Source organism: Physeter macrocephalus, chromosome 17, assembly GCF_002837175.3.
Source record: "Physeter macrocephalus isolate SW-GA chromosome 17, ASM283717v5, whole genome shotgun sequence".
NCBI classification, from domain to species: Eukaryota; Metazoa; Chordata; class Mammalia; order Artiodactyla; family Physeteridae; genus Physeter; species Physeter macrocephalus.
The window spans coordinates 28,470,025-28,488,898 of record NC_041230.1 but is presented as its reverse complement, the minus strand read 5'-3'; the positions used below and the strand labels follow the sequence as shown (position 1 = coordinate 28,488,898).

At 46.0% G+C, this 18,874-nt stretch overlaps 1 protein-coding gene across 24 annotated transcripts in view; it reads right to left on the bottom strand.

The window, feature by feature from the left end:
- The window catches only part of NLRC5 (NLR family CARD domain containing 5), a 128,258-nt gene that overhangs the window by 80,227 nt on the left and 29,157 nt on the right, over window positions 1-18,874 (bottom strand). For all 24 annotated transcript variants that reach the window (XM_055079054.1, XM_055079058.1, XM_055079057.1 and 21 more), the window contains one exon: window positions 14,789-14,997. The gene's annotated coding sequence lies outside the window, so the exon portion shown is untranslated. The remainder of the gene's footprint in view (window positions 1-14,788; window positions 14,998-18,874) is intronic.

The following is an 18,874-nucleotide window of genomic DNA, read 5'->3' as shown; positions in this document are numbered from 1 at the left end:
GTTGACGCTAATCTCATATATTGGGCTCTCAGCACAGGTTGGGCATCAGGCTACAGTACTCCACCCGCATTTCCTCAGTGGATCCTCAATCAACCTTTCAAGGCAGATATCGCCTTCATTTTACAGATGAAGAAATGGACTCTGGAAGTCAAGAAGCAAAGAGTGGATTTAAAACCTCTGCTGAACCCAGAGGTGCTTTCCTAACTGAAGCACCATACTGCCTTCAACCAATGATCTTCTTTCCGGACGAAATGATCATTCCCATAGCTCTTGATTATTTTTCTGCTATAAAATATAATCTGCACTCATTTGAAAAGTTCTGAACACTGTGGAAATATATAACGTGAACTTTCCCACAGTCTTACCCTTTAGGGATAGAAATACCATTTCCAAGACTTTTTTACCCATGTTGGAGGACTTTTTGCCTTATCTGAGAATCAGAGTAGTGTTTCCTTAAAAATTTTCTAGAAATCATTTCACTTTGAACTTGGTTTTCTAAAGTATCATTTGCCCTGCATGGAAGGTAACCCCTAAGAGAGAAGCCCAAGGGAAACAAAACCAAAATGATGCCCGTTGAAGGGGACCTGGGCGTTGCTGCCTATGGCCTGAGGCCTGGCCTCGCATTGTGGAAAAGGTGTTCGGGAGTGTAAGAGGCCTTACAGACATTAGCAGCCAACTGAGACTTTCTCCTTGACTAAACAGGAAGGATTAAAGAGAAGTGAAAAGAGGACAGCTGGTCTCACTTTATGATTCAGCCAACGCCTCTTCCATGCACCTCCTAAACATCATCCTGCTGACTCTACCGTGTAAGTCTCTAACGAGGCAAACCTTTACCTGCCCATTTCAAGAAGAGAATTCTGAGGCTGAGAAATGCACAGGACACCTTCAAGAACTTAGGGAAAAGACTACTGTGAGACCAATAAAACGGCAAGCTATTTCTCTCTTCAAACAAGATGCAGTGACAAGGTCTGAGTACCTCAGAGTACCAGCTCACCATGATTTGAGTCCTCCCTCCATTTGGCATGAAGGGGCAGAAGGAACCGCCCAGGCAAGGGGTTGATGGGGGCTTGGGGTTTTGTGATGGTACAGGCTCCATCCCTCCCCACAGGAGATGGGGCGTTGAGGCATCAGGCAGTTTTCCAGCTGCCTGCAACCTCTATATCCACACAGTCTTCTAGGAGAGGAATCTAGCAACACGGTCTCAAACATGTTGAAAATAATGGTTCCAGTGAGGATTCGGGGAAGATGGCCGAGTAGGAAGCACCAGGAATCTGTCTCCTCACTTAGACAAAAATTGTACGAGCAGAATCTGGTGTAACTGTTTTGGAACTCTGGAGTCTGTTGAAAGCTTCCAGCTTCCAGGGTTAATCTGGACTCTTAAATTTTGGTTAATTTTAAATTGGGAGATTAGGTTTGACATAAATACAATACCATGTGTAAAACAGACAGCTAGTGTATAGCACAGGGAGCTCAGCTCCGTGCTCTGTGACGACCTAGATGGGTTGGATGGGAGGGAGGGAGGGAGGTCCAAGAGGGAGGGGATATAGGTACACATACAGCTGATTCACTTCATTGTACAGCAGAAACTAACACAACATTGTAAAGCAATTTTACTCCAATTAAAAAAAAGTTTTTTGGTTCATTTTGGTCAGTTTCAGCTCTTAGTACAGTAGTGGGTAGCCACGCCCCGACCCCTCGGTCTTGTGGCAGCCAGCTGTGCACATGTTCCTGGAGCAGCTTGCACGCAGTTTGCAGGAGCGAGGGTGGGTAAAAAGGACCCTGTCCTCCAGATACCGAGATTTGTCCCGTAATTGTTGACTGCTGTTTCTGATCTCAGAGGTGCAGACAGAGCAGGCGGCCATTGGTGTCACTCCACCACCCCCTCCGTGGTGGCAAGCCCCTCCCCCTCCAGCTGACCTGACCTCCGGGAGATTTAAAGGGCCTGTGCCTTTTGTTCCCTCCTTCAATTTTGCTTTTCCCCTTTTGGAAGCCATACATTAAAGACTAGGACATTCAGAAACAACTGCACATATGGGGAACATTACAAAGTGACTGCACATGCCCAAGGAAAGGCTCAGCAAAGACATAAGAAGATGAAAAGACATAAGAAGGCATTAAGTTAACACCTCAGGTTGATCCTGGGCACAGAGACAGTTCACAACGATACAAAAAACCAAAAACGATAAACAAAAAACAGAAACCAAAAAACAGCAACCCTGGCAAGGGGAAGAATCTGATTTCCAGAGTTACCACATTATTAGATTCAAATGTCCAGTGTTCAGCAACAACAACAGAAAAATCACAAAGCATACAAAAGAAACAATGGCCCACTGAAAGGAAAAAATCAATCAGAAGACTGTCTCTGAACAAAATGTAATGACAGATATATTAGACAAAGACTTTGAAACAACTGCCTTAAAGATGCCTAAAGAACTAAGAAAGTCAAAAACATGATGTGTTAGCAAAATGTCAATATCAATAAAGAGATAGAAAACCTAAAAAGAAACCAAAAAGAGATTCTGGAGCTGAAAAAATGCAGTATCTAAAATGAAAAATTCATAGAGGGATTCAAAGGCAGATTTAAGCAGGCAGAAGAAAGAAACAGTGAACTTTAAGGTAGGACAAAGGAAATTATCGAGGCTGAGAAACAGAAAGAAAAGGAATGAAGAAAAGTGAACAGAGCTTAAGGGATGTGTGAGACATGATTAAGTGGACCACCATACACATTATGGGAGCCCCAGAAGAAGAGAGAGAAAAGGACAGAGAGAAAAATGGAAGAAATAATGGCTAAAAACTTCCCAAATTTGATGAAAAAGCTGAATGCTGCAACGAAGAGCCTGCTCACCACAACAAAAGATGCCGTATGCCTCAACGAAGATCCTGCGTGCTGCGACTAAGACCTGATGCAGCCAAAAAAAAACAATAAAACAAAAAGGTAAGGGAGACATCAAGACATTCCCAGATAAACAAAAGCTGAGGGAATTCATGACCACTAGATGTGCCCAGCAAGAAATGCTCAAGGGAGTCCTGCAGGGTGAAATAAAAGGACACTAGACAGTACCTCAATGTCATAAGGAAAAATAAAGATATCAATAACGGTAAGTACATGGATAATTATAAAAGCTAGTGTTATTGTAGCAGTAGTTTGTAACTGTACTTTTTTTTTGCAGTATGCGGGCTCTCACTGTTGTGGGCTCTCCCATTGCGGAGCACAGGCTCCGGACGCGCAGGCCCAGCGGCCATGGCTCACGGGCCCAGCCGCTACACGGCACGCGGGATCCTCCCAGACCGGGGCACGAACCCGTGTCCCCGGCATCGGCAGGCGGACTCTCAACCATTGCGCCACCAGGGAAGCCCTGTAACTGTACTTTTGGTTTTCTACAGGATTTAAGAGACTATTACATGTAAAGAAAAACAATTATTAGTGTAAAGGCTACTATACAGTACTGTAACTATGGTTTGTAATTCCAAATCTTGCTTTCTACATAAACTGGGAGACTAATGTGTTTTTAAACAATTATTATTTTATATTTGGGGCACATAATGTATAAAGATGTAATTTTGTAACATCAACAACAGAAAGCAGTGGGGATGGAGCTGTAAAGTAGCAGAGTTTTTGTATGTTATTTAAGTTAAGCCACTATATTCAAATCAGAGTGTTATAACTTTAAGATGTTAAATGTAATCCCCATGTTAGCCACAAAGAAAAGAGCTATAGGATATACACAAAATTAAGAAAGAATTTAAACATTTCACTACAAAAAGTTAACTAAACACAAAAAAAGAGAGGAATGCAAAAAATAAGGCACAAAAAAGCTATAGGGCATATAAAAAACAAACAGCAAAATGACAGAAATAAGTCTCTCCTTATCAGTAATAACCTAAATATAAATGGATTAAACTCTCCAATCAAAAGACAGAGATTGGCTGGATAAAAACACACAATCTAACTATATGCTGTCTACAAGAGACTCACTTGAGATTCAAGGACAAAAACAGATTGAAAGTAAGGGGATGGAAAAAGATATTCCATGAAAATAGAAACCAAAGGAGAGCAGGAGTGGTTGTACTAATATATGATAAAGTAGGTTTTAAATCAAAAAAAGGTTACAAGAGGCAAAGAAGGACTTTATATGTTAATAAAAAGTTAAATTCAGCAAGAAGATATACCAATTATAAACATTTACATACCTAATGACAGACCACCAAAACATACAAGGCAAAAACTGACAGAACTGAAGGGAGAAATAGGCAGTTTTACAATAATAGTGGGAGACTTTAATACCCACTCACAATAATGGATAGAATAATCAAGCAGAAGATAAGTGAGGAAATAGAGGACTTAAACAATACAATAAATCAATAAGATCTGACAGATATATTGAGAATACTCCACCCAACAACAGAATAAACATTCTTGATTGCACATGGGTATTTCCCAGGATAGACCATATGTAGGGCACAAATTAAGTCTCAATAGATTTTTAAAAATAGATATCATACAAAGTATAGGCTCTGACCACAATGGTGTTAGAAATCAATAACATAAAGAAAACTGGAAAATTCACAAAATTGTGGAAACCAAACAGCCCACATTTAAACAACCAATGGATCAAAGAAGAAATCACAACGGAAATTAGAAAATGCTTAAAGACAGAGATGAATGAAAACAAAAACACAACATACCAAACCTTATGGGACACAGCAAAAGCAGTGCTAAGGGGAAATATTATAGCTATAAATGTTACATTAAAAAACAAGAGAGGGCTTCCCTGGTGGCGCAGTGGTTAAGAGTCCGCCTGCCGATGCAGGGGACACGGGTTCGTGCCCCGGTCTGGGAAGATCCCACATGTCGCGGAGCGGCTAGGCCCGTGAGCCACGGCCGCTGAGCCTGCGCGTCCGGAGCCTGTGCTCCACAACGGGAGAGGCCACAACAACAGTGAGAGGCTCACGTACCTCAAAAAAAAAAAAAAAGAGAGAGATCTCAAATAAACAACCTAACTTTACAACCTAAGGAGCTAGAAAAGAAAAGCAAATTAAACTCAAAGCTAACAGAAGAAAGGAAATAATAACAATTACAGTGTAGATAAAGGAACAGTAGAACTGAAAAATAATAGAGAATATCAATAAAACCAAAAGTTGGTTCTTCAAAAACTTCAACGAAATTGACAAGCCTTTTGGACTAAGGAAAAAAGAAGACTCAAATTTCTAAAATCAGAAAGTGGGGACATCACTACCAATTCTAAAGAAATAAAGAGAATTGTAAGAGAATACTACAAACAATTGTATGTCAACAAACTGGATAACCTAGATGAAATGGACAAATTCCTAGGAACACAAAACCTTCCAACATTAAATCACAAAGAAGTAGAAAATCTGAACAGACCTATAACTAGTAAGGAGATATATCAGCAATAAAAAAAATCTCCCAACAAAGAAAAGTCTTGGAGCTGACAGCTTCACTGGTGAATTCTACCAGAAAGTTAGAAAAGAACTAATACCAATCCTTCTCAAACTTTTCCCAAAAGTTTTCCCAAAAACTGAAGAGGAAGAACACTTCCTAACTCATTCTAGGAGGCCAGCACTGCCCTGATACCAAAGCCAGACAAAGACACTACAAGAAAACTAGAGACTAATATCCCTTATGAACAATGATGTAAATATCCGCAACAAAATACTAGCAAACCAAATTCAGCACATCAAATTAAAAAGATTATACACCATGACCAAGTGAGATTTATTCCTGGATTGCAAGGATGGTTCAACATATGAAAATTGATCAATGTAATAAGCCACATCAACAAAATGAAGGGAAAAAAACCACACAATCATTTCAATTGATGCAGAAAAAAATTTGACAAAATTATACACCCTTTTACGATAAAAAAAATTCAACAAACCAGGAATAGAAGGAAACTACTCCACATAATAAAAGTCATATATGAAAAACCCATAGCAAACATCATACTCAATGTTGAAAGACTGAAAGCTTTTGCTTTAATATCAGGAAAAGGCAAGGATGTCTGCTTTCACCACTTCTATTCAACACAGAACTGGCAGTTCTAGCCAGATCAATTAGGCAAGAAAAAGAAATAAAAGACATCCAAATTGCAAAGGAAGAAGTAAAATAATCTGTTTGCAGATGACAGGATCTTCTATGTAGAAAACCCTAAAGACTCCACAAAAAACCTGTTAGAACTAATAAATGAATTCAGCAAGGCAGCAGGATGCAAAGTCAACACAAACAAATCAGTTGTGTTTCTAAATATGAAAGATAACAATCTGGAAAGGAAATTACCAAAACAATTCCATTTATAATAGCATCAAAAAGAATAAAATACTTAGAAGTTAACTTAACCAAGGAGGTGAAAGGTCTGTACAATGTAACTACAAAATGTTGCTGAAAGAAATTAAATAAGACATAAATAAATGGAAACACGTCCCATGTTTATGGATTGGAAGACTCACTATTGTTAAAATGTCAATATTGGGACTTCCCTGGTGGCGCAGTGGTTAAGACTCCATGCTCCCAATGCAGGGGGCCCAGGTTCAATCCTTGGTGAGGGAACTAGATCCCACATGCATGCCACAACTGAGAGTTCGTATGCCACAACTAAGGAGTCCGCATACTGCAACTAAGGAGCTGGTGAGCTGCAACTAAGGAGCTGGTGAGCGGCAACTAAAGCCCATGTGCTGCAACTAAGGAGCCGGCGAGCTGCAACTAAGGAGCCCGCCTGCCACAACTAAGGAGCCCGTGTGCCACAACTAAGGATCTGGCGAGCTGCAACTGAGACCCAGAGCAACCAAATAAATAAGTAAATATTAAAAAACTAAAAATAAAAAAAAAGTATTTTCCTTAAAAAAATAGTCAATATTACCCAAAGTGATCTACAGATTCAATGCAATTCCTATCAAAATCCCAATGACTTCTTTTTTGCAGAGGATAAAGAACACATCCTAAAATTCATATGGAATCTCAAGGGACTCCAAATAGTCAAAACAATCCTGAAAAAAAAAAAAACAAACAAAACTGGAGGACTCACATTTCCTGATTTCAAAACTTGCTACAGTAATCAAAACAGTGTGGTATTGGCATAAAGGCAGACATACAGACCAATGGAACAGAATAGGGAGCCCAGAAATAAACCCTCACACATACAGTCAAATGATTTTTGACAAGAATGCCAAGACCATTCAATGGGGAAAGGACAGTCTTTTCAACAAATGGTACTGGGAAAACTGGATATCCACATGCAAAGGAATGAAGTTGGACCCTTACCTAACACCATATATAAAAACTAAATCAAAATGGATCAAGGGGGACTTCCCTGGTGGCACAGTGGTTAAGAATCCGCCTTTCAATGCAGGGGACATGGGTTCCATCCCTGGTCTGGGAAGATCCCACATGTTGCGGAGCAACTAAGCCCACGCACCACAACTACTGAGCCTGTGTTCTAGAGCCCACGAGCCACAACTACTGAGCCCAAGTGCCAAAACTACTGAAGCCCACGCGCCTAGAGAAGGCGGGCTCCACAGCAAGAGAAGCCACCACAATGAGAAGCCCGCTCACCGCAACTAGAGAAAGCCCACGTGCAGCATTGAAGACCCAATGCTGCCAAAAATAAATAAATAAATAAAAATTTAATAAAACAAACAAACCAAAAAAAACCAAAAATGGATCAAGGCCCTAAATATAAGACTTAAAATAATAAAACTAAAAGCTGTGACACTGGGTTTGGCAGTGATTTCTTGGAGATGACACCAAAGGCACAGACATCAAAAGAATAAACAGAAAAATTGGACTTCATGAAGATTTTAAAAATCATACATCAAGAGACTCTACCCACAGAGTAAAAAGGCAACCCATAGACTGGGAAAAAATATTTGCAAGACATATATCTGATAAGAATTAATATCCAGAATATAGAGAGAACTCCTAAAACTCAACAACAAAACAATCTAATTCAAAAATGGGAAAAGGACTTGAACAGACATTTCTCCAAAGATATACAAATGGCCAATAAGCACATGAAAAGATGCTCAACATCACTAATCATTAGGGAAATGCTAATCAAAACTACGAGATACCACCTCACACCCATTAGGATGGCAACTATCAAAAAAACAGAAAACGAAAAGTGTTGGTGAGGATGTGGAGAAACTGGAACCCTTGTGCACTGTTGGTAGGAATGGTATGATTCCACCTATAGGAGATACTTAGAGTAGTCAAATCCATAGAGTTAGATAGTAGAATGATGGTTGCTAGGGGCTGGGGGAAGGGAAGAATGGGGAGTTACTGGGTAATGGGCACAGGATTTCAGTTTTACAAGATGAAAAGAGTCACGGGGATGGACGGTGGTGATGGATTCACAACAACGTAAATGTCCTTAAAAGCACTGAACTGGGGCTTCCCTGGTGGCGCAGTGGTTGAGAGTCCGCCTGCCGATGCAGGGGACGCGGGTTCGTGCCCCGGTCCGGGAAGATCCCACATGCCGCGGAGCGGCTGGGCCCGTGAGCCATGGCCGCTGAGCCTGCGCGTCCGGAGCCTGTGCTCCGCAACGGGAGAGGCCACAGCAGTGAGACGCCCGCGTACCGCAAAAAAAAAAAAAAAAGCACTGAACTGTAGTACACTCAAAAATGGTTAAGATGATAGGAAATTTTATGTGTATTTTAACACAATAAAAAAATTAAAAATAAAAATAAAGTCCATATATCGCTTTAGAAGTCCACATTGGGAGAGGAGCTGAAGGAAACCATCCAGATTGTGAGCAGAGCTCTGGTCACCAGGATGTTCACCGCAAGGCTGGATGTCAACCTGGGCAGCCCCATGTTTCCTGCTGCAGATGAACTGGCTCAGACAGCCACCTGAAATACCATGGCCTGGGGAAGCTTACAGCCTCCCCACAGGCAGAGCTCCTCGGACAGAGGGCTCCTGCTCTAGGTCCAGCCCTTTGTTAAATTACAGGTAAAAAATTCACTCATAAGAGGCTTAAACAGCTGTGAGTTTAACAACTCCTCCTTCCCTTCCTCCTCCCCTCCCTTCCCCACTCCAGGCACCATCATGGTTCATGACTCCTTGCCTCGCTCCCCTCAATTGTCCCAAGAGCCCCTTATGAGAAGGTCATGCCTGGCCTCTCTGTTCCAAACACAACCCTCCCTCTGCCCCCAGCATGCCTGCCCCTTCGCTTGCCTTGTCTTCCTGCACCGTAGTCACCACTACCTGATGTCTACCGCACATCTTTGTGTACTTGTGTACTGTCTGTTTCTACTGGCACATCAGCTCCCCGGGGCAGGGACTCTGCCGTACTCCTAGCTGTAGCCCAGTACCTAGCGCAGGGCCTGGCATGTAGAAACTCAGCAAATGTGTGCTGAGCGGGTTAATGATTGCAGAGTGGAGCCCGTGCTGGAGTCTGTGCTGTCAGTTAACCACCTCGCAGGAAGTAGGGGCATCACCCTAGCGAAAATGACCTTTGGCTATCCTACCCCCAAGAAGTTTCTGGGGGTCTTCTTCCTGTGTGGCCTACCTTCTCTCCACCTTCTCCTCTCCTCTCTCCTTCTTCCTTCTTTTCAGGAGCAAATATTGCACTCCCAGCCCATACACATGCTCCATGCCACGAGTCTGCGCCTCCCCTCCATGTCCTGGTCCCTGCTGATCTCTTTGCACACAGACCCCACCCACCCCAATCCTATCAAGGTATTTTTCCAGAAATACTTCCTTCCCTGAGAGGAATTCTGGGAAGGGCTATGGAAAGAATTAAAATGTCACCTCTTGTTTTTTTAATATAAAACAGAGGAAACTCCATATGTAGTAGGAGAAAACAAGATCCAATTTAATGTTTAACAAAGATTACGGTTCAGCCATTCTTTGGACAACTATGCAGCCACTTAAGATGACAGTATACTCATACTACAAAGAGCTAATTTCCTTAATATGTAAAATGCTTTTACAGCTCAATAGGAAAAAGACCAACAACTCAATGGAAAAGTACGCAGAGGATAAGAACAGTTTATGGAAAAGGAACTATAAGTGAGCCTTGAATATTTGAAAGGATGCCCAAAATCATTCATAATAAGAGAAATGAAAAAAAAATAGGACACCATTACTTGTCTACCAGATCTGAAAATATGGAGAAGTTTGATAACACATGTTGGGGAATGGGTGGGAAGCTGGCCTCCTCATACATGTTGGAGTGAAAATTAGTACAACACTTAAGGAGGGTAATTTGCCAGATTTATCAAAGTTCAAACTGCATATTTTCCCCTTGACCTTGCAAACACACTCCTGGATGTTTCCCGTAAAGATTTATTCTCACGTAGGCAAAAACGATGCTTGAACAAGGATATTTGTTACAGCACTCATTGAAATAACAAGAGATGAGAAACAACCTAAATGCCCAACAACAGTTATATCAATTATGGAACAACCATGCACTGAAATACTATGTAGCTGTTAAAAAGAAAAAGAAAAAAGGCAGATTTGTTTTGTTTTGGTGTGGAAAGATTTCCAAATTACATTAAATTTTAAAAAACAAGATAAAAAAACACTATATACAGTATACTACCATTTGTGAGAAGGGGATATATATATGTGTGTGTGTGTGTGTGTGTGTGTGTATATATATATATACACACACACACACATATATGTATATACACACACACACACACACACACACACACATATATATATATCTCCATGTGCCCACCTGGACTGTCTTTGGAAGGAGACATAAGAACCTGATAACATTGGTTGTTTTCAAGAAGGGTTATCAGGTGGCCAGGAGACTGGGAGACTTACTTTTCATTACATACCTTTATACCTTTTTATTTGTTTTATATTATTGTACTATGCGAATGTACCAGCTACTAAAAACTAAACAATTAAAAAAAGGATATCATAGCATTTAATCTTCCTTTAATACATAATTCCATGTTATTTTGTTTAAAAAGTGTAATTCCATTTTGGTTTTTGTGTTATGAGTCCATTAAAAAAGATAGGAATATGCACACATAGAAAAAAGTCTGGAAGGAAGAAAACCAAACTGAGAATAGAGGTCATCTGAGCGTGAACTCAACGTTCCCTCAAGTTCATTGAGGTTCTCCTTTGCCAAATGGCAGAGGCATCCCAGCCGGAAGGGCTGCTAAAAACCTTTCTGGGAAAGACTCCTGTGTCTGGGAATTTATCAGAAGACTTTGGAGTGACTCACAGGATGTAGCAGGAGTTCCATCACAGAGAATCAGGGTTGAAACAGGCAGGGTAAACAAGTGAACTCAGGTTTCCCCAGGTCTCCCATCGTTTCACCCCAGGAAACCTACTGGCTTCATGCCCTGCTCTACTAGTGAGAGAGGATGACTGCAGAGCAGAAGAAGAGTCTGGGGTCAGAGGTGGCCAGAAGAACTACGCTGACATTCATCTCCACCTTCCAGATCCACAGAGAGCTTGAGAATACTTAGGGGCTCCCAAAGGAGCATAATGGGGGTTCATGACAATTTCACCCGGCTCTTAAGGATCTAGGAAACCCCAGGTGGCATACAGGTTACATAAGCATGCTTATTTTATGGGTAACAAGTCCCACATATAACCAAGTGCTTGCCTGCCTCACCGCTTCCTCCTGGTTTTAAGGGCAGTGGATGGCAGAGATATGATCTTCAGGGTGGTCTGAGGAACCAAAAGCCTTCCCTTCTCCAGACAGCCTGCACTAACGATCAGACTGATCAATTTTTCAGACTTTTTGTTTGTTTGTTTCCTTCTCAAATCATTTGGGTGTTTGCCTTGCAGACTGAGTTTCATCCAAGATAGACTTTGGGCTACCAGCAACACTCAACAAATAGATCCGGTAAAGAAAACCCGTAGTTTACATCCTTAGAAGGCCTCCAAAAAGTTTTTACAAAGTATTTGCACCTGTATTTAATTTGCTTAATCCTTAGTGGGACTCTGTGGAAAGCAGAGGAGAGATTCTGGGATGGCAAATTAGTCTCCTAGCTTTGCTACAAAGAACCACAAACTGGGTGGATTAAAATGTAAGAAATTTATACTCTCACAGTTCTGGAGGCCAGAAGCCTGAAACCAGGGTGTGGGCAGGGCCATGCTCCCTCTGAAGTCTCTAGGGGTGGGCCCTGCCCTGCCTCTTTTGGCTTCTGGTGGTTTCTGGGCAGTTCTTGGACCTCCTTAATTTGTAGATACCTCATTCCAACCTCTGCCTGTGTCACATGGTTGTCTTCTCCCCGTGTGTCTCGATTTTCCTATGCTGCCCTCCTCTCTTACAAGGACACCATTCATACTGAATTAAGGACCCAACTACTGTAGTATGACCTCATCTTAATTAATTACATCTGCTACAACCTTTTTTCGAAATAAAGCCACATTCTGAGGTAGAGGGGTTAGGACTTCAAGGTATCTTTTTCAGGGACACAATTCAATCCATAACAGACAGGGGAAGACATACTAAGTAATTTGGCTGAATTTTTCTCAGAGGGGAGGTGGGTATATGTGTTCGGTGTAAGGAGACTGACTTGGCCCTACAAACATCCAGGCACCTCTGTATCTGGTGGAGGAATAAGGCTAAGCATATTGGGAAACTCTTCCAAGGAACTTTCCCTTCCGCTTCTCTGCTTTCATCAAGGACCCATCACTCCTCATGCTGGTGCGGTACCTTGAGGTTGACCATGCACAGGGCATACCTCATCTCATCCAACCCATGAAACACACTTTGAAGGACATGTTATCATCCCCATTTTACAGATGAGAAACTGAGGTTCTGAGAGATAAACTAGTCCATGGTCACCAAGCAAATTCAAGGTGCTGAGAGCCCTGGTCCTTCTGCCTCCCATGCCAGGCTCCAATCTAGCTGGTGCTGTGCTTTGTTTTTTTTGTTTTTGTTTCTGTTTTTGGCTGCATTGGGTCTTCGTTGCTGCGCAGGCTTTCTCTAGTTGTGGAGAGCGGGGGCTACTCTTCATTGAGGTGCGTGGACTTCTCACTGTGGTGGCTTCTCTTGTTGCGGAGCACGGGCTCTAGAGCACAGGCTCAGTAGCTGTGGCACACGGGCTTAGTTGCTCCGCGGCATGTGGGATCTTCCCGAACCAGGGCTCGAACCCGTGTCCCCTGCATTGGCAGGCGGATTCTTAACCACTGCGCCACCAGGGAAGTCCTGGTGCTGTGCTTTGGAGGGGAGGCAGGTGGGCATAATCAATGACCAGTCGGTGCTATTGGTAAGTTTTGAGGAAAGCACGCTGGATGGGGGGCCTGCATGCACCATGAAATGATCAGGTTTATCCCGCCCCGCTCTGTTCTCTGGTAAGAGACCAAGCCTAGTGTTTTCTGAGCTTACTGCTTCTTAGAAAGAAAAGCAATTTGGACGGATGAGGCTCCATGTACTGGCCCCGGGTACACCCTACCTCCTGCCATCCCCAGGTTTGGGAGGCTGGGAAGTACTGGTTTTCAAACTGCTTTTGAAGCCTGCAGAACCTCCAACCTCTTAAAAAGGAAACATAAGAACCCCAACGTATAAAATGGATGCAAACGGTGCTGAAGGTGGGGGGCCTCCCTGCACCTCCCCAAATGGCCATCCCAGCAAACTCCAGGTCCTGGCCCCCCGGGTGAGAAAATGGCTGAAAACGACTTGGAACGCAAAAAGCAAGTAGCAAAATGACACCCATGTAAACAAAAGGGCACCCATGTATTCACCTATTACTTATGAGGTTAAAACGTTCATCAGGAATAGTCTGTGGAGATTTGACGTTAAGGAATTGCTGTTAAAATGTTTAAAGTTATGCTGATGGTATTGTGGTTATGTCTTTTCAAAAACTCCTTATTTTAGTACATTGTGGGAAAGTTCGGTTGAGATGCTGTTATGTCTGTTTGCCATTTGTTTCAAAATGAAGTGTGGTAGGGACGAAACTGGGCTGGTCTGGGGTGATGACTGTTGAAGCCTAAGTGGCGGTTACGTGGGGCTTGGTTATATCAAAACTGACATATTTGTACAGCTCAACCTAATTCTATTCCTTCTACTTTTATTTATTATTTTAATTGATTTATTTTGGCTGCGTTTGTTGCTGCACGTGGGCTTTCTCTAGTTGCGGTGAGTGGGGGCTACTCTTCGTTGCGGTGCGCGGGCTTCTCATTGCGGTGGCTTCTCTTGTTGCGGAGCACAGGCTCCAGAGTGCAGGCTCAGTAGCTGTGGCGCACGGGCTTAGTTGCTCCGCGGCATGTGGGATCCTCCCCGACCAGGGCTCGAACCCGTGTCCCCTGCATTAGCAGGCGGATTCTTAACCACTGCGCCTCCAGGGAGCCCCTATTCCTTCTACTTTTGCACATGTTTGGAATTGTCCATAATAAAAAGCTTTTAGGCTACGAAGTCCCACGCAATGAGCAGCGGGGACTTCTGAATTCTTTAAAAGACAATTAGAGGTTGAAGCTCCAGGAGGTGACAGGAGCGGCGGAAGGTGGGGAGGAATGGGAGGGAGCGGGAACGCAGCCGCGTCCCGAAACCCAACCCGGGTGACCCAGACTTGCTTTCCTCTGCGGCTCGAAACTCATCCCTCAAACTCTGCAGGGTGGCAGGCTGAGCGCTCCCCCGCCACCGGCGCCCCATCTGCCCACCCGTTCATCAGTCCAGCCGTCCGTCGGCCCGACCATCCATCAGGTCAGCTACCTGGCCGTGGGTACGCCCAGCTCCAGAGTCCTCTGGCATCCCCTGCTCCCCGCCCCGCGCGGCGTCTGCACCCCGAACCTCCCTGCGCAGCTCGCCCCAGCCGGGTCCCGCTGCCCCGCGAAGTGGTGGGCACTCACCGGCTGCGCTCCCGGCGGCGCTCCCGGCTTCGCCGCGCTGAGCACGAAACTGAAAGTAGGCGCGGAGAGCAGCCTGGCGGCGGGTGCGGAGAGCCGGCTGCCTCTGCCGGGAAATCACGTGGGTTCTCGGTGCCCCGGCGCGGGATGGGCGGGGGCAGCACACGCGCTCCTGCAGGGCCCGCGTCCCGCGCCTCTTGGAGCTCAGCCACCTGTGCGGAGGACACCCAGAGATGGCACCAAGGGACGCGGGGAGCGCTCGCCCCTTTCGTGGATGCGATACTGAGGCGAAGGGATGAGGGTTGGCACTCCCGGGTCGTGCCACTAGACCCCGGGCTGAGTTCGGCTCTCCCTGCCTCCCTGGAGACTAAGAAGGAATGGGACAGGATAGGAAGGAGCTGCTCGCTGTGCAGGAGGAGACTTAGAACCCAGGGGGTCCAGCCTCCTTTTCTTCAGTGCTCGCCAGGATGGAGGGAGGGGAGAGAAGAAAAACGACCATAATTGCCCTTACTGAGCCCTTGGCCCTTTGGACGGTGTTAAACGCTATGAATTTAGGAGAGAGGTGAAGGAACTTGTCCAAGTCACACAAGGGACACAGGCAGAGATGAGGAAGAGATGGGACAAAGAGGACAGGAGGAGCAGAAAGAGGGTGAGAAGCGCCCCCCAGGCGGGGGTCAGCAGCAGTCCTGAGTGGCCACTAGTCCACTACCCTTTCAGAGCTGACTACGACCTCCCTGGCTTTTTGCATTCCTCCGGGGACAGGAGCTCCTGTCCTGCAGAGGATACCTCCATCCCCGTGGACAGGTCTGCCCTCTAGGAAGATCATCCGCCCACCTTCCCGTGACATCCCCACAGTGCAGCGGCTTTCACTCCCAGATCTTCTATCCCCCCTGCCTCTCAAGCCAGCCGGGTGTATGTGAGTGTGGGTGAGGGCACTGCATGGTGATGGTCACAGGCACAACCATCAGTGTCAGACACCCCGGGCTTTAATCCTCCTCTTCAACTTACTGGCCAAATGCCTTTACTTCGCTGAGCCTGAAGTTTGCCATCTGTAGGATGATAAGAACCCCTCCACGCAGAGAGGTCACGAGAATCTGATGACCTAAAGTTCAGGCTAATGTAGCCTGTGCCTGAAGCCAGTAGGTGTCCTTGTATTTTTGTCTCCTGCCGGTCCCACATCCCTGCGAGAAGGGAACCTGCTCCCCTTCCGGCACCAACTCTGATATCCAGAAATCACGTGACAGCACGGATTTTGCAGTCAAGTGCTTGTGGGTGATTCCCAGCTCCACCACTTCAAGCGAATGCCCTGACTCCCCCAGGCCTCAGTTTCCTCATCTGCTAGATGGGGTATTCCAAGCCTCCCCAGGCCACTGCGGGGCATGGTGGGGAATGGATGAGAATGCGAATGTGGCTGTGACTGGGTGCACGGGAGGGATTATGCCCCGAGATCAGGATGTGCACTGCAGTTCAGCTCATGTTCACTGAACACCTGCTCCCTATCCAGGCTGGGAAGAGCAGATGGACACGTGGACAAATAACCACAATCCTGAGAGACAAATGCAGACCATATTCAGATGCATTTAATTTGGGACAGCCCCCTTGAGGCTGGCAGAAGACAAGTTATCCCATTAGGCAGATGAGGAAGCTGAGATTCAGACAGGTCAAGTGAGTTGCTGAAAGTCACACAGCAGTCAGGAGCAGAGCTGGGTCTTAAACCCAATACCCTTTCCAGCCTGGAGATACCTGGCCTGCTGAGGAGGTTATCACTGAAGGACTCTGGGAGAGCTACCTTCCCAAATGCTCCCTACCCGCAGCCTGGCCTGTGGCCTGGAGTCCACCATCAGCACATTGCTCCTTTGGCTGAAGGTGTGCCTGTGCTCCTCTGGTATAAATTAAATGGCCGTCCATCATTTACACTTGAGTGTGAACGAGCTAATAAGATTTTATTGGGGGGAGATCAAAGGGAATCTTGGGTGTTTGGATTTGGGGGTAGGAAACACAAGATGTGAGAGTCAGGGGGACCAGAGGATGGAGCCCACATTTACTGGGCACCTCTGTGTGCCAAGTACCAACTCCGTGGAGTATAACCGATAGGTGGCATTTGTGAGCACTTAGGACATACCAGACAGTGTTCTGGGTACATGGGCTTGCTCCTTTAACCCTCATGGCAGCCCTTTTATCTCCATTTTTACAGGTGAAACAGAGACAGAGAGGGTAACATGCCGAGATTACACAGCTAGCAGTGCAGGAGCTGGGATGTGGACCCAGGCAGGGCAGCTCCAGAACCCCTGCTCTTGGTCGCCATGTGATACTCCCTCTAGGCGAACCCAGTCCTTACCAGAACCCTATGGGGAAGGTATTATCATCATCCCATTTAACAGATGAGGAAACTGAGGCACAGAGGGACCCAAAGTTAGTATTTCAGGATACTGGGATTTGGACCCAGATTTGAAGGCCAAGCCTTCCCTCTGCGTTCCCCATTGCCCAAGGCTGGTCCCGAATACCAGGGGCCTATCCTGTCCTGGGTCAGCAGCCCAGGTAGCAGGATGTGCTTCCACTGGACCTGGCCTTGGGCAGCCCTTGCTTCCTCCCTGGAGGAAGCAGCAAATGCCCGCACCCATGCTGGGGGACTTCCCGGTCTTTTGTTGTAGGCCTAGGTCTGAGTTTCTGGGCTTGGATGGAAGGGCCAGGACTGGGAGGGGTCAAGCAGGTTGGTGCTGTCCTGGCAAGCTCTGGGGTTCCACGTCTGTAAGTCCTCCTGCGCAGACCTGGCTGAGATGCTCTCCTGCGCCTGGGGCAGCAAAGGAAGCTGAGGGGCTGCACCTTTCTGGAGCAGAAATGAGCCCCAGGGCCTTCTAGGGTCCCAGCTGGGCTGGGGTCCACAAGGGGCAAGACTCCAAGCAAGCTGTCTGCCCCTTGTGATGGTGAAAGTTTTCATTTTGGGGAAGGAGCTGCCCGGGGCTGCCAGGTCATCCTTATACTGTCCCTGGGGCATCAAGTTGGGGGCCTGGGCTTCCCAACCCCCTCGGGGGTGCTCTCTTGGGTAGAGTGAGTCTCCCAACTGGTGTCACTATCCTGAAGTCTTACATCCCAAGGCCTGGAATTTCCATGTTGGACTCAGGACTTGGGGACTGGTGAAACCACTCTGACTCTTTGTGCCAGGGGCCCTGCCTTCCAGCCCCCAGGAGCACTCCTGGTCAGCTTAGTGGGTCAGACCCTTGCTTTGGACCCTGAGGGAGGAAGAGAAACAGGCCCAAGAGAGCATTTAGAGGGGACCAAGGAGCAAGGAGCCGGGCTCAGAAGATGGTGCCTTCCCCTCGAGTCTTCCCAATCCCGAAGAGGTGTCCCTCTGCGAAGCTCCACCCCAGATCTTGCCTCCTGGCCATCTCTCCTGCCCATCAAAATAAAGGCCAGGCCCCCTCTGCCCCTTCATGATGTGGGCCCTGACCTCCTCTCTCTCCCTCTCCTCTTTGCTCTCTGTGCTACTCCGGCCTCCTTTAAGTTTCTTGACTCCCTCATGGTTCCTCCTAGGGACTTTGCACATGCCAGTGTCTTCCTATGCTTTTCCCCCTTCCATTTGGCCAATGTGGCAGCGAGGGATTTTCTTCACACACCCTTCCTGGAGCCTGGTACCTCCCAGGACTGAGAAGGCAGAAAGAAACCTTTTGTACTCTAGCCTGAGTGGGAAGAAGACATGCTCTGAGCATCATAAGGTGGTTTGGCTGGTGCTCATAAGAGGTTACTCTTCCATGTTAAAGTCTGATTTGCTTTTTAGAGGCGCCATCCTCCTCTTCTACCAGAAACCAGACCTCTGTGAGGGCCCCCTACCCTCCCTGCCATCCTCTGGATCTGAAGCCCCTATGGTCCCATATTTCCTATCCAGCACTGGAACCACGTGGAACACAGAATGAGTGACACCTCATACAGAAAGCTGGTCAGAACAGGAGATGGGACCTCGGGTGGGTGGGTGGGGAAGAGGGCCCTGTGCTGTGGGGGAGGGAAGAGAGATGGTCTGAGAGATGCTTTCTGCTGACCGATGGGGAGGCTAAGAAACCCAGCCAGGACTTCCCTGGTGGCGCGGTGGTTAAG